The sequence below is a fragment of the Megalops cyprinoides genome, chromosome 13 (genome assembly GCF_013368585.1).
Source record: "Megalops cyprinoides isolate fMegCyp1 chromosome 13, fMegCyp1.pri, whole genome shotgun sequence".
NCBI classification, from domain to species: Eukaryota; Metazoa; Chordata; class Actinopteri; order Elopiformes; family Megalopidae; genus Megalops; species Megalops cyprinoides.
The window spans coordinates 17140949-17154618 of NC_050595.1; the positions used below are offsets into that span (position 1 = coordinate 17140949).

Genomic DNA, 13670 nt, shown 5'->3' on the forward strand with positions numbered 1-13670 from the left:
GCAGTGACCCTGGCTCACCATCACTTCCATGAGTAAACTACTGGCGCACATACAGTACTCATTAAACACAATACCTTTTACAAGCAGAACACCGGCACTGTCGCCGTTTAAAAACCTGCCATTTGCCTCCCACTGAGGCCAGTGTCAGCAGCAGTGAACACACCATGGAGCCATGAGATCAGCACTGAACACGCAGTGGAGCACAGAGCCATGTGATCTCTTCCACCATGCCTGTAACAGAGCACCTGTGCACTACGTAACACAGCATTTATGAATGATGAATGATCACCTTAATTGTCAGCAATTTACAGCTAGCTTCCAAAATTATCTAAAAATCAACTGTTACGAGTTAATACGTTATCCTTTGAATTCATTGTGTGACAGACTTGCCTAATTTGCCCATCAGCGCATTTCTCAGCAACATGTGAATTTTTTAGCGTTCACATGACTGTTCTCATTGTTCTTGATGGTTAAAGGCTGCTGTCAGCTGTCAACAGGAGGATTTAATGCTCACATTAAATCAATCGAAAACGCTTCCATTTCTGTCTGCCAGACGTGGAAAAATGCTTAAATAATGTGAGCAGTGTGTTCAGAGCAGGCCACTGAGGAATGGAGCCTGTGTTGTTTATACTGTCCTTGGAGTCGGTTATGGTCAGACTGAAATGTCTTTTCTAACATAGGAAGAACAGCACTAGAATGGGCCTTTGTCAGCATCCAGAGAACCAGCTGAACTGAGTTTGCAGCTTAAATTTGAGTTTCTACAGGTCACCAACCTGATCACTTGATCACGAAGTTAATGTTAAATACGAGGGGCATGAGAGCTGCACAGCGCTTCTTGAAACTGTGCTAAGCACTGACTGACACAATGAACCACATCAGCAGGTAAACAGTAACAAGCTCCTCCCCTGGTCACATCCAGCTCACCCATCTAATGTCCTGACAGACTCCTCCCCTTGGGGGGACATGCCCTCATCTTGCCTAATGGCCCTGCAGCTCCTCTCTCATGAGGCATTAAACCCTGCTGCTCATCACACTTGAAGAAAAAAGCCTGGATTGGCCGAAAAAGCCACAAATTTATCCAAGATTAGTGCTTGAGGCTGAGTCTCTCTGTGCCAGTACACTCAGTTTGGCAGCTCTGGGGAAGCTCACTGAAATCATATTTATTCATTTATTGTTTAGCATTTATATTCCGCAGTGCTGTAGGAGGAAGAGCAGAATCAGGTAGGGAGATTCACTAGCATGGATACCAATGAATCCACAAAGGGCAGCCTCACAGACAAATACTACAGGCCCACAGTGATCCAGGCTTTTATAAAGGGGGGAATGTTACAGGCAAAATATAGGATCAGCCTGTCTACCCCACACCAGTATCCCAACGCTAGCAGATTTAAAAACTGTTACCAGAAAAACCCTCTAACTACAGCAGCTGCTCCCTTGGCCACCTGCTCTTTTAGGAGTTCAGGGAGACTTGTTTTTCCACAGCAGGTAATCTGAGTCTATTGGCAGGAGTGTTTCACTCAGTCGTAATGTAATGTAATCCTCACAAGACACACCCAAAAATTTAAGGGTGTTTCAATTCAAGAGGACAAGAGGAGGGGTCTGTGTGTTACTCTGCTTCCAAAGAAAATGCAGCACCTGCAGCACAATTACAATGAAGAGGCTGCCATGTGTCTATAGGAACTGAGCAAGAACAGGGGGACCCAACAGAAGCTTCATCTTATTGGAACAATGAGGAGGAAACGGGAAGCAGGGCTGTGCTGGCTCGTTTGCAGTCCCAGCAAGCCATGAACATACAGCTGCTGGCATTATAGCTGCTTAGCAAGGTCCCCTGCTCTATGACAGGAAAGACATCTGGATTGGCACTAATCTCTCTAGGAGCACCTGTTAGCTGGCAAACAGCACGCCAGGCAGCTTCAGCACCTATTAGGCTATACAACACAAAAACAAAAGGGTAAGGCATTCGGGAGGATACAGGACTGGAGCACCCTTGACAGGAGCACACAGAGGTACTGCCTGATGGGTCACCAAGAGGCTACTTAAAAAGAGGTGGAGGGGTCTCACAGATATGGAGAAATGATTAAAAAAAACTGATGATCCCCCAGTTCTGAAAGCCCCAGACCATCACCTGATTCTGGCTAAGATCAGACTTGAGAAGAACACCAGAGGGAAAAGCAAAGAGAAAACAGGGAATTGCCAAGATAAAGTCTTTCTGCCTCTGCCAAAGGAACAGAAATCAAGCAGTAAGAGATACACCCTCAGCTGGAGCGCATGGAAACAGACAAAGAGGATCTGATGTCACCATGAGAGGAGACACTCGACAGCAGAAGGACTCGTTTCACCTGAAACGTTAGGAAGAAAAGTGGGCTTAGAGCTGAGGAATGTTCAGAAGACCACACAGAAGAGGAAGGATCAGGAGAACTTCAGACTGCCCTGCCAGAAGGCTGAAGCTGCAGCAGGCGGTGTGCATTCTGCTTGGACTGTCACAGCCAAGGACCAAACCTGCAGTCTGTTTCCGGCCATCAGACACTGTGAGCTGCAAGAAGGCTCAGTAATCCCAGCCATGAACTCACCACAATCTTTAACACACACACACATGCTTACACTCAAATATGAATACATGCACTCACACACACACACACGCATACATTCACAAGTATTCTCACACACCAACACTGCCTATCGCATCAGGTACGACTAAAGGGAAAAAATACAGGAAGAAACCTAACACCACATACCGGGGATAGCTGTTATCGCGATGGCTACATCGTGCAGCCCTAACACACACACACACACACACACACACACACACACACACACACACACACACACACACACACACACACAAAAACAAGCACATACCAATTCTTTCCAAACATCTTAGCAGAGAAAATAACCCTTGTTCTATAATATGGAGGCATTCAAACAAGCCCTGCTGCTTGCAGTAAAGGCCCAAGCTTTTGACTGATATTCTTGCCTCTCATCTGAAATGAGACAATTCTCCGCTTGCTCAATTGACCTTTCAATGGGATTTTGATAGTTCTTTAAAGGCCTAATCTCCAAGCCAGCGCAGTTCATCACTGGCTTATTAATATTTCAGCAGAGTGAATGTTATTAATGAGACAGCACCCGAGCTGGCAGAAAGCCGACATCTCACAGCTTCTGTCTCAACCTTTGGCCTTTAATTGGACATCCTCAGCAAATCACCCGTCTTTGGTCAGGCTGCATTTCACACGCTGACACATACTGACCACTCAGCCCTCAATAACCGCCTGCTGCTGGGGCCAATCAGAGCAGAGGAATACAAGGAACAGACAGTCCTGGTGCTGCACCACCTCTGCTCAAGCGTTTTTCCCCTGCTCCCCGGGGCAGCGGCTTTTCTATGCAGATCCCCAGAAAGGACTCAAGTGAGCCACAATCTGAAGAATCATTAATGGCTCGCCACACAATGATCAGCTACATACATCTCAACTGAAACTTGACATTAATATTCCATTTTGCTAGGAAAAAAAGGCAATAACTATTAGACCCTGAACCCCAAGGAAAGTGATTAGCTGGATGTACAAAGCACATGAAGTACCAGCAGCCCTTACAAAGCAGATTCATAAAAGCTTAGTGAATCCAACCACACCATTTTGCTAGATTTAATTTTCTGTAGGAGCCACTCAGCAATTCAACAGTAAGGCATTAAAGAACACTATCAGCACTAAGCCTAGCTACACTGCTGCACTGCTCCCATTTCTGTTACGATCTCGGTCTGATGGCACCGCATCTGGGCGAACTCACACGCATTTACTCTACACAGCATTTGCCTTTAATTTAGAATGCAAATACATTCACAACACATTCTGATCAAGGTGGAATGGGCTGCGGTGTTCAAGCAAATTTGTTACCCTTCTGTGCTCTCACCTACATAAACAATAAACAAATTCCACTTTCGCCTGATATTAAATTGCAACAAGACAAAATATTTCCTGAACTTTTCATTTTGACATAAGCAAATTCCATGAAAAGCTACATTGTGTGATGCCAATAACAAGTCGACAGACAACACTGAGAGCACTGTATAATATAATATGAAACTATATTCACTTCATTTTTATGAGCTCCAGCATGAGGAATTAATTTCATTACACTACATGTTAAACATGCACACAGCTAGCTAGTAAGAGCCACACACATTACAGTGGCCTATTACCAGGACTACATCTCACTTTGCTGTGGTAAAGCAGCAGCTGTCAAAGCCCTCCTCTAGTGTGAACTCCTTATCTGATGTGAGAGGGGTATTAGGCTAATGCAGGTGAGACACTCCTGCTTGTCAGTGGCAAAGCCTCGGGTCTACATTACAGCGGGACACAGTATCTCTCTTCTGCCTCCATCTCCCCACCGAGTCCGACTCCCCGCGCTCCGCCCCCCTGCCACTCTCCTGTCAGAGCTGCTGGGTTCAGCGGGCGGTCAAGAGGCACGTTTCCTGTTCAATTTCCCAGAGTACAAGGGAAAAATTAGCCTACGAAAGCAACCCTGTTTAAATGAACTGGAAGCACAGGGGGAGAGCATGAGATTCGGTATGAGAGAGATTCCCCCATTATCTTCAGGCCAAGACGCTAACAAATACTCCAGCAGAGAGGACACTGGATACTCACAGCCTACAAAATGGCTCAGTCTACACTACAATTCTAGGTCACAAGCAGCCAACTCCAGCAAGCCACAAAGAAACAAAACTGATTCCATTTCCGAAATTCAGTCTTGTGACTACAGCTTTTAGGCCAGGATGACTTTCTGACCTGAGATGGACTGTGTGCTGACCACATTGTGATCACTATGCTTAACTTTGCTTATGTTCTCACTTATCACTAACATAAGGGGAATGCAGCTCAATAATTCCACATATTTTCCCCTTTGCATTTTACGAGTGGGATTTGACAGGAGCAGGACATGAGCTAACCTCGCACCTCTCATCCATAGTGCTGTGAATGTATACACTTATGAGTGACAGAACTTCAGTCGACACACCTCTATGAATATGTTCTATAAAAACAGGGGTGGATGTGACAGACAAACAAGAGCGCAGTTCATTCATGCACAAGGTTTCCAACACATCCAGAGATAATGACAGGGAAGGGACTGTACAATCATGCAATATGCAAGGAATACAGCCCGGTGCAAAGCTGTCCAGTAGCATTTACCACAGGGTACCCAAAGCCTGCTTGCACTGGTCATGATGGGGACTGACAACCCCATCAAATTTCAATAAATGACAGGGAATCGTTAGTTAACAGAGCTTGCTGTTGAACTCACCACATCAGCAGCCTTCCTCATGTCTTCTATGTGTTATTTTCTTTATTGCTTTGAATTTGTTAATGATGTTTGTTAGTCAATACAAAAGATGGCCTCTCTTAGGTTATAATTACAATTATAAATTATAAATCTTGTAAAGTGTATCATGCAATGTCTCTTCCATGCCATAGAATGCAGTGGGGGCATCCGTTGTTGAAATAAGATCCAGACAAGAGAGGCTGTTATACAACTATGAATGCCATAGGGAAAAAAAAAAAACAGAAAATAAGAATCTGACTGTAACAAAAGGGATCTTCAAAATCAGTTGCTAGCTTGTCAGCATTTCGTTACATCCTTGATTCAAGCAGATTCTGACCGAATGCTCTTTCACAGGTGTCAAGCATGGCAATTCCCCCCGCCACGTCATAAATCATGTCTGGTGGAGAGAGGCATAGGAACAGACCCCCCCCCCACTGGCTAAAGTACCATCAGATACCTGGCAGTGCTCTGTGCTAATGTGCTAAAAAGCTCTCACAAATCCTCTTCTGAAACACTGCAGTGAAGTTCCTGCTGATCTGCTCTTTCCAGCCTTACTTTAGTATCAAGAGATCTCATTTAAGAGTTAAACAGGATTTCATAGAAAAATCGAATGGAATAAATCAGATAAAACGGCAGGTCCATGATGGCCACCGGTGAACAGAAATGCGTTACAGTAGAAACACAGCCTCCCAGGCCTCCCGGAGGACAGGCCAATGGGCTGCATGATGCTGCACATCCATTTGCAGGAAGAGCCAGTGAAGGACAGAAACAACTTTAGGCCAGGGCCAGACCCCATTAGACCAGGTAAACCAGGTACACTTGAGGATCAGTGTCACGACAAGTCAGATCAAACAAAACACTACAGATCCGGATGAAGAGTTCCAGAACTGCCATGTAAACAGGCCAGATGGAGTGATGTCACTTCAGTCAGACTAACCCCTCTGACATACAGGACTGCAAAGCCACAAACTTAAAACCTAAAGAGACCAAAACAAACGATCTTACACGAATAAACAATGATATTGTGATACTTCTAAATTAATGACTGCCATCAAGATCACACACAGCAGCATCTAAGCTCCACTCTTTACTGGTGTCATTAAAGCGGTCTGTTCTCTGTCACGCTGCCTAAGTGTAATCAAGAAAGTGACTTTGATGTGACTAACAGGACAGACCAACTCGATCCAGGAGATATGGTTAACACTCAAGTAAAATTAGAAAACACCCTGAATGTAACATCTTTTAGTAAACACACACAGACAGCAAACTACACTGACAGACAACAAAATAAACAGATATGGTACGGTCAGCTATAACCTCTCTTCTAATGACATTACTCAGCTACAGCCTCACCTCTAACGTTATTACTCGGCTGCAGTTTCATCTCTAATGATATTACTCATCTGCTCCAATGGCATAACTCTGCTTATTACATATTAAACCCTTGATATCCTCAAATGAGCAGATTTAAATGCCCAGAGGTTGCTAGCATCTTATAAAGATCACTAAAATATGAACTTAGCAGGTTACACAAATGCAGCCTAACAGTTACAAGACACCTAGGCTGATGCAATTTATTGATACAGCTGACACGTTCATAAACTGTTCTTATTGATGGTGTTAATACTGCAAATGAATTTGAATAATTTTAAAATGGGAAGTGTGCATTAACACTCATGGTTATATGTCAATTCAACATATTTTATTTGTTGGTTGTAGAAGAGATTACCCAGACACACACAGCTACAGAAGGCAATTTTAGGCATGGAGACTACATTTACAGAGGCTGATGAGATTATTTTTGTGGTGGCACAGAGTGTTGGTATGTATGGTGATAAGGTCTGCATAGTGATCGTGACAGATATCACGCAAGACTCTACAACCAGGACTCATAAAACTTGCTGATATGTGGCCCTACCCTTCAGCCCAAATGCAAAGTGTAATTTTTTGTTAAAGAATGGCAAAGCCATGAGTCGTGAGAATACTCTTCACAGGCACATCTGAAGAAAAATGAGTGCAGCTTTTTTCCCCTCTTTATCCCTGGTGCGTTCCATTCTAGTTAACCAGACACACATTACAACATCGGAACTGCAGTACTGGGGAAGGGCAGAACCAACACTCCACATGTGCTTTTAAATCAAGGAACTGACTGTCTCCCCACATTCAGGATCTGCAGCAATTTGGGAGCCACTGGGTGCTGAGCACTGCTCACTGGTGCTGCCCTACAATGTTATGAAGCATATCATAACTCCAGGACAAAGCCAACGACCACTTCTATTAAGCTACTTGGCTGCTCCTTTCCACTTGAAGGAGACAGTATAAAAAATGTACTCTCTTAATGAAAGAGGGGAGGGGGAATGTCACAGACCCTCTTTTGCCTGTCAGCTTTTGCACTTCACTGTTCATTGCTTTTCTCTGTTGTTCTACAGTTAGCACTAAAGCTTACTGGGTTATCATTGAATGGTTACTTTTCACTGGCTGTTGGCCATCCCTGACTGTTAAAATCAAGACTACTATCTACTTGCAACTCATTAAGTGCTTAAAAGCACAATTATCAATCTTAGGAAGTAACAACACAACCCAATTTAAGTTAAGACAAGGTAAATGTGCCTAATTTGCCCAAGGTAAATGTGCCTAATTGTGTTAAACTTGAAACAGAAATTAAGACACTTCAACTGGGTTTAAAATTGTGGTGTTTACCAGCCTTGAATTTAGGAAAAATATGAATTTTAATGAGCGTCTTTAGAATTTTAAGCCTTACCCACACACTAACGCATATGTTTACCCTCAAAATGTTTTGTTCTCCACATCATGGAGATGAGCCACAGAAATAAATTTTCATTTCAAACAGATTCAATGAAAAAAAAAAAGTGCACCTGGAGCATTTCCTGCAAAATAAAATCTTCCAGGAATGTTATTATATAGCCACATTCACAGCTCGGTTAGTCACACAATTCTTCCACCGCTGTCAAACAAGCAACACCTTCTGCCTGAACCCCACAAGGCGTGTGCAGGTGCTATTGCGCTCCGCTGCCAATTCAAACAGCCGGGTCCGGAGTTAACACGAGGTCAGCCGTACCCTGTTCAGTGCTCACAGATGACCCTGCGAGATAACACAATCGCTCCTCCTTTTGTCCTGCTGATAAAACAGCAGGGTTCTCAGAGACACTCAGCAGGCATTTGAAGGTTAAGTGACTCATCCATTTTCAGGGTATTCCCCAAGGTGCAAAGGTTTTCAATGGAACACTTTCCCTCTGAGTAATGTGCTTTATCTAAGATCCCAAACAAAAGCTCATTCCTCCGACTTCATGCTAGTGTAGAGACAAAAGAAGAGAGCTATTAGGGATGATAACACCTACATGGTGGCAAAACCATCTAAACTCAAACGTTTAATTCCCTGGAAAAAGAAAAGCTTAGCTTTGAAGGCAAGTATTTGCCTATTGTAATCCTGCAGTACTTACATATTATATGCAGTGCAAGCTGAGAGTACTTGTTAATAACTACCAGACTGGAAATATCATTTTAAAGCCTAACTGTCTGACATATTTTTATGTGTCCAATATCTGTATGCCATTTTAACTAAAGAAACATATCCCTCTTTTCAGGCTATAAATTATGTACCAAATACACCTCAGGTGCCCAAAGCTATTCACTCACAATAAGCAATATGACATCCATCCTTCCCTTATAGTGAGCCAAATACAAACATATTCAGATTCCAGAATCATAATTAATTAAAAAAAATCGAGTTAGTCCAACTATGAGAACTTTTTTTCTCATGAGACAGTAATAACACCCAACCCCAATATTTAACTCCATCAAACGCTGTAATTAGCAGAGTCGTAACAGTATATTACAGAAAGGAAAAGGGTTCGTTTTTTATTTAATTTGTAAAATAGAAACCCTTTCTTCCAAATGAAGAAAAACGCCAACGTTAACGAAAATCAGAGGGAAACTGTGTCAATTTAAGAGCTATCCACAAATAACCAGTAAGTAAAGAGACTAACTGAAAGATATCAACGAAATATGCTAACAAATCTCAGGATCTCGTGCCACTAACACTACGTTAACTATAATAAGCATTCTTATTCCTACAAGGAGTACAACAGCGTTTCCAGTTCCAAAAATATTTTTACATGTAAAATAAGATTAATCAAATGCCAGCCTTTTCTCCTAAAATACCACCTGGAAAACATGCCAGCATTTCCTCCTAAAGTACCACCTGGAAAACAACAATCAAATTAAGGAATAATGGGCCTTTAACGCATGAACAGAAACGGCAGATTTACTTATTAGCCTTGCAATATGCTAATAACTACGTAGTTACGGTCAAGAAAATAAGTAAATTAATGGTTGTGTGGATTTCAAAATGCTACTTCAGTTAATCTACCATTTCAAACCTTGATTTATAGCTACGGCGTGCAGAGAGGGAGTTGTAGACGGAGTTACTCCAACCGAGCGCCTTGGGAACATGCCAAAGAATGGCGTGCAATAAGGTTAAACATTACGCACAGGCCTCAAATAAAAGAAGCGAATCTTAAACCACATTTTAAGCATATCTGCTAATTACTTTGCAACAGAGAATCAACGTAACACGACCAGAGAATAATAATCGTGAAAATTACCGCGTGCTCCTTGACAAAGAATGATTGAGCTTCCGACTGAGGCCACAACATTCACACCACCGCAAGAGCGTTATGTCTGAAGGCCTTGCCTTAGCTAACTGGCTAACATGATTTGATATGGAGTAGATTAGCGAAGTAGCTGGATTTTACCTTTGCACGTTCCAAACCAGCTCCAATTTAACATTTTAAAAATAAAATGGGATCAACGAGACGAGGATCTTCGTTAATCTAATATATTTGTGTTTAGCAAGAATCTAAAGTGGGCTCCGATTTGTACGCCTAAAAACAAAAAAGCCACATTGAAATGAAACTGCACTCAGTGTGCAAGTAGCAAGCTACAGTTAGCTAGTTAGGTAATAAATTCAGTTCTGTTTCAACGATACGAGTTGAAACCACTTACACTAGCGTACAAAAAAACAAATGAAAACATTACATTCGGACAAAAACGATTAAGAAAACGGATTAAAGTGAGCCATATTGATACTGCTAATCAGCGCGAGTTAGAGAACGTCGCTAGCCAGCTAACATTAGCTAGCTACATGCCCGACAAGGTCTTCCGAGGCGACCACGATATGAAAATGTCCATTTCTCTACTACCCATAAACACACTTGCTGAACTATGTCCAAAATTTCCTTGTTATTACTGTATCATAGTTAAACATATACCACGAACAATATGATACTAAAACAGATTCGCGATCTGGTAAAATCTTCTTCAGAATAACCCAGACAAAGGGCTTTCGGTGAGGCAAAGCATGCGATTGTAAACACCCTGCTAGCCAGCTAGCTCGCTAGCTAGCCACATCCCGCATTAAAAAAATGGAGAAATTCCTACACAACTCACCCCACTTGCAGACCCCGATCCAACCAGTATTTAAGTACATTCCATATATCCGCAAAGCAAGGGGAAAGGACTTGAACTAGCCCGATTTCTTGAAAACAAACAGGCAGCCCAGTCAATGTACTCCCAAGACATCCAGCAGCGGGGGGAAGGAAAGGCCACTTCACTGGACTGCAGCCATCACACGTTGAGATCCCGTTCAAAATTAAAAATACCGGCTAAAACGGGCATTTTAGGTTCAATTTTAAGCCCTGTTCGATCTAAAGCGCAGGTTTTTGGTCGCCCTAGTAGTACAATCCAATATTTTGCCAGGTTCCATCCCAGTTTAGATCCCTGATTCCGTCTTGTATCTCAAATAAATCTTGATGGCTGTTAGTATCTTTCAATGCTGAGAGATTGATACAATGTAACCAACAAGCAGAACGCGTTGTTAGCAAACCAAGGCAAATATTCCAGTCGGATTGAACCGCCAGGAGGGAAAACAGTACCAGAAAGAACCGGAACTGGATTACAGTGAAGGATAATGGATTTTACTGAAGTCAATAACCTTCGATTTAATCGTTAGCTGCGTTAAGCAGACTAAAAAAAAAAAAAACAACAACAATAATAATAATAATAATAATAATGCTACAGCAGACTAAGCTTCTGCAATTTGAATAACGCATAGTGAATGGTGATTTCTCTTATAAGAAAGATAAAGAATAATACACAATGATAGGGATTCATATTCCACATTTTGAATGAAAACAAAATAGATACACGAAATCTGATAGATGCACTTACCACCACTTTTGTTTCTTAACATATTTAAAAACCTTGTGCTGAATAATGAAAAATTATCCGTACATGGTACAATCAAACCAGATATTCCGAGATTTGAAAAGTGTTTTTTAGGTAAGGTATTCATTGGCTATAATGTATACCAGTTGATCATTAATTGCGTCAGTTTGATCTCTAAAAGTGTAAATGCAATGTTTCATTTTTGGATAGACTGATGGTTGCAAGTTTCCTGGCATCCTACAGCTGTCATACATCACTACCTGTATATTCATTTTTACTTTGAATTTTGGGATTTTAGGAAATATTTGTCAAATCACTGTATTCTGCATCTCTATGTGCTCATGCAAGCAAGCGACAGAACTTGAGACAAGGCTAAGTAATTTGTCATTTATTTTATGCGCCTGGTGCTTGAACTCCAAGCCTCCAGTGTTTTGATTTGACTTCATTTTTTAAAGAAGTCAACAATAATTGAATCTTGGGGTACAAAGAAGCCACACTTGCCATAACTATGCAGTTAGGGTACACACAAAGGACTTTATTTTTCCATGCATCAGCAAGAAACCGCTGCAAAAAAAAAAAAAAAGGTTTAGTTCAAAATTAGTTTTTCATATTTTGTATGTTGTGATTTTCTCAAAGAAACACACACACACACACACACAAAAGATCTCGGGAGTTGATCAGAACACTTGGGAATGTTCAGTGAACCACACCATGAAACTGAACGCTTGGTTGTGTTTCGTAAACCACACCATTAAACTGAACCACGTAAATGTGTGGTTGTGTTCAGTAAACAACACTATGAAAATTCTATTACCAGCTCACTATTAGACAGTCTTGTGATCATGAAGATTTCCTCTGTTTCTGGATGCTCTCAGAAGAAGCAGGGAGACTGGAAATAAACAACTCTCAGGCTGATCATGGTCTGCTGTGTCTACTGCCGTGTGCCTTATTTAGCATTTGCCCTTACCCAAGGTAGCTTGCATTGCTGACATATTGTCCACCTACACAGCCAGATGTTTACTGAGCCTCTTCATTTTAAGCACCTTACCCCAGGGTATAACAGCAGTGCCCAACCTGAAATTCATACCTGTAGTCCTGGATCTACAGCTCACAGACAAGAGGAACCAGCATGGCTTACAACCTGTGAAACCTGTGAAGCTGTGACTCAGCTTCAGTGTAGGCAGGTCATTGGCTGTTTTAGCAAGCAGAAAACCAGAAACGTCCTGCTAGCATTTTTTCAGCAGGGCAAAATGTGATGTATTATATCATCCAACAATATCTTCCACAGCCAAGGTCAGGCATAGCCACTTTAGGGTTAGGTTATCGCAGGCAGTTTGACTGGGTCCATTGGAGGGGCAGAAACACACCAAAATGGGGGATAGGAGGAGCAGAACTGGAAATGATCCACTGATGCCAAGTTGAGGGGAGGACAAACTGGCCACCTGACACCGAGAGGAAGCTGGGCTCGCACTGAACTCTGCTGCTGCAGGTCATGCTTATCAAAGACAGCAGTAAAGGACTGACAGCACAGGAGTTGAGTTCCTTCCTGACCACAGTAAAGTGTGTCAGGCAGTCTGTTGCCCAGTGAGGGAGATAACCTATGTTTGCCTGCTTCAAAGGAGGTGACTTTAAGGTTTTATGTCTCCCTGTGCTGGTTGCCCAGGCAACAAGAATACGATAATGATAATGTTGTCTTTGACATGACGGAGGGAGACATCATGGGAACATGGAGGCCACAGTGCTGGGAGGCCAACGGAAGCTGCATTAATGGGCTCATTTTCACACAGGCAGAACACTCTATCTGCATAGCAGCTCCACACACAGGCTATGGGGCACAATCACCTGCACATATAGGCAAACAAGACTATATATCCAAGTCTAAACTGCTGACAGCACAGTAAGGAAACAGGATTCAAGCTTTGCTCATTAGTGCCAGTGGCCCCTGACTGCGCAGTCTGTCCGGCATGCAGGGTTGTGTGAAGAATATACATTTCTCTCACTCACCACTATAAACCAGTCATTACATTAGACAGAGCTACAAGCCTGGCTCCCACCTATGGTGTGGGAAGACAAGAGACAGGTGTGCCTGATGGGTGGAATCGGATAAATCA

The 13670-nt window shown here is 42.5% G+C and overlaps 1 protein-coding gene across 1 annotated transcript in view; it reads right to left on the reverse strand.

Annotated features, from left to right (window-relative positions):
• Positions 1 to 11200, reverse strand: part of LOC118787809 (zinc finger protein 609-like) — a 39461-nt gene extending 28261 nt beyond the window's left edge. The window contains exon 1 of the mRNA XM_036543498.1: positions 10783 to 11200. The gene's annotated coding sequence lies outside the window, so the exon portion shown is untranslated. The remainder of the gene's footprint in view (positions 1 to 10782) is intronic.
• Between the last annotated feature and the right edge of the window lie 2470 nt (positions 11201 to 13670).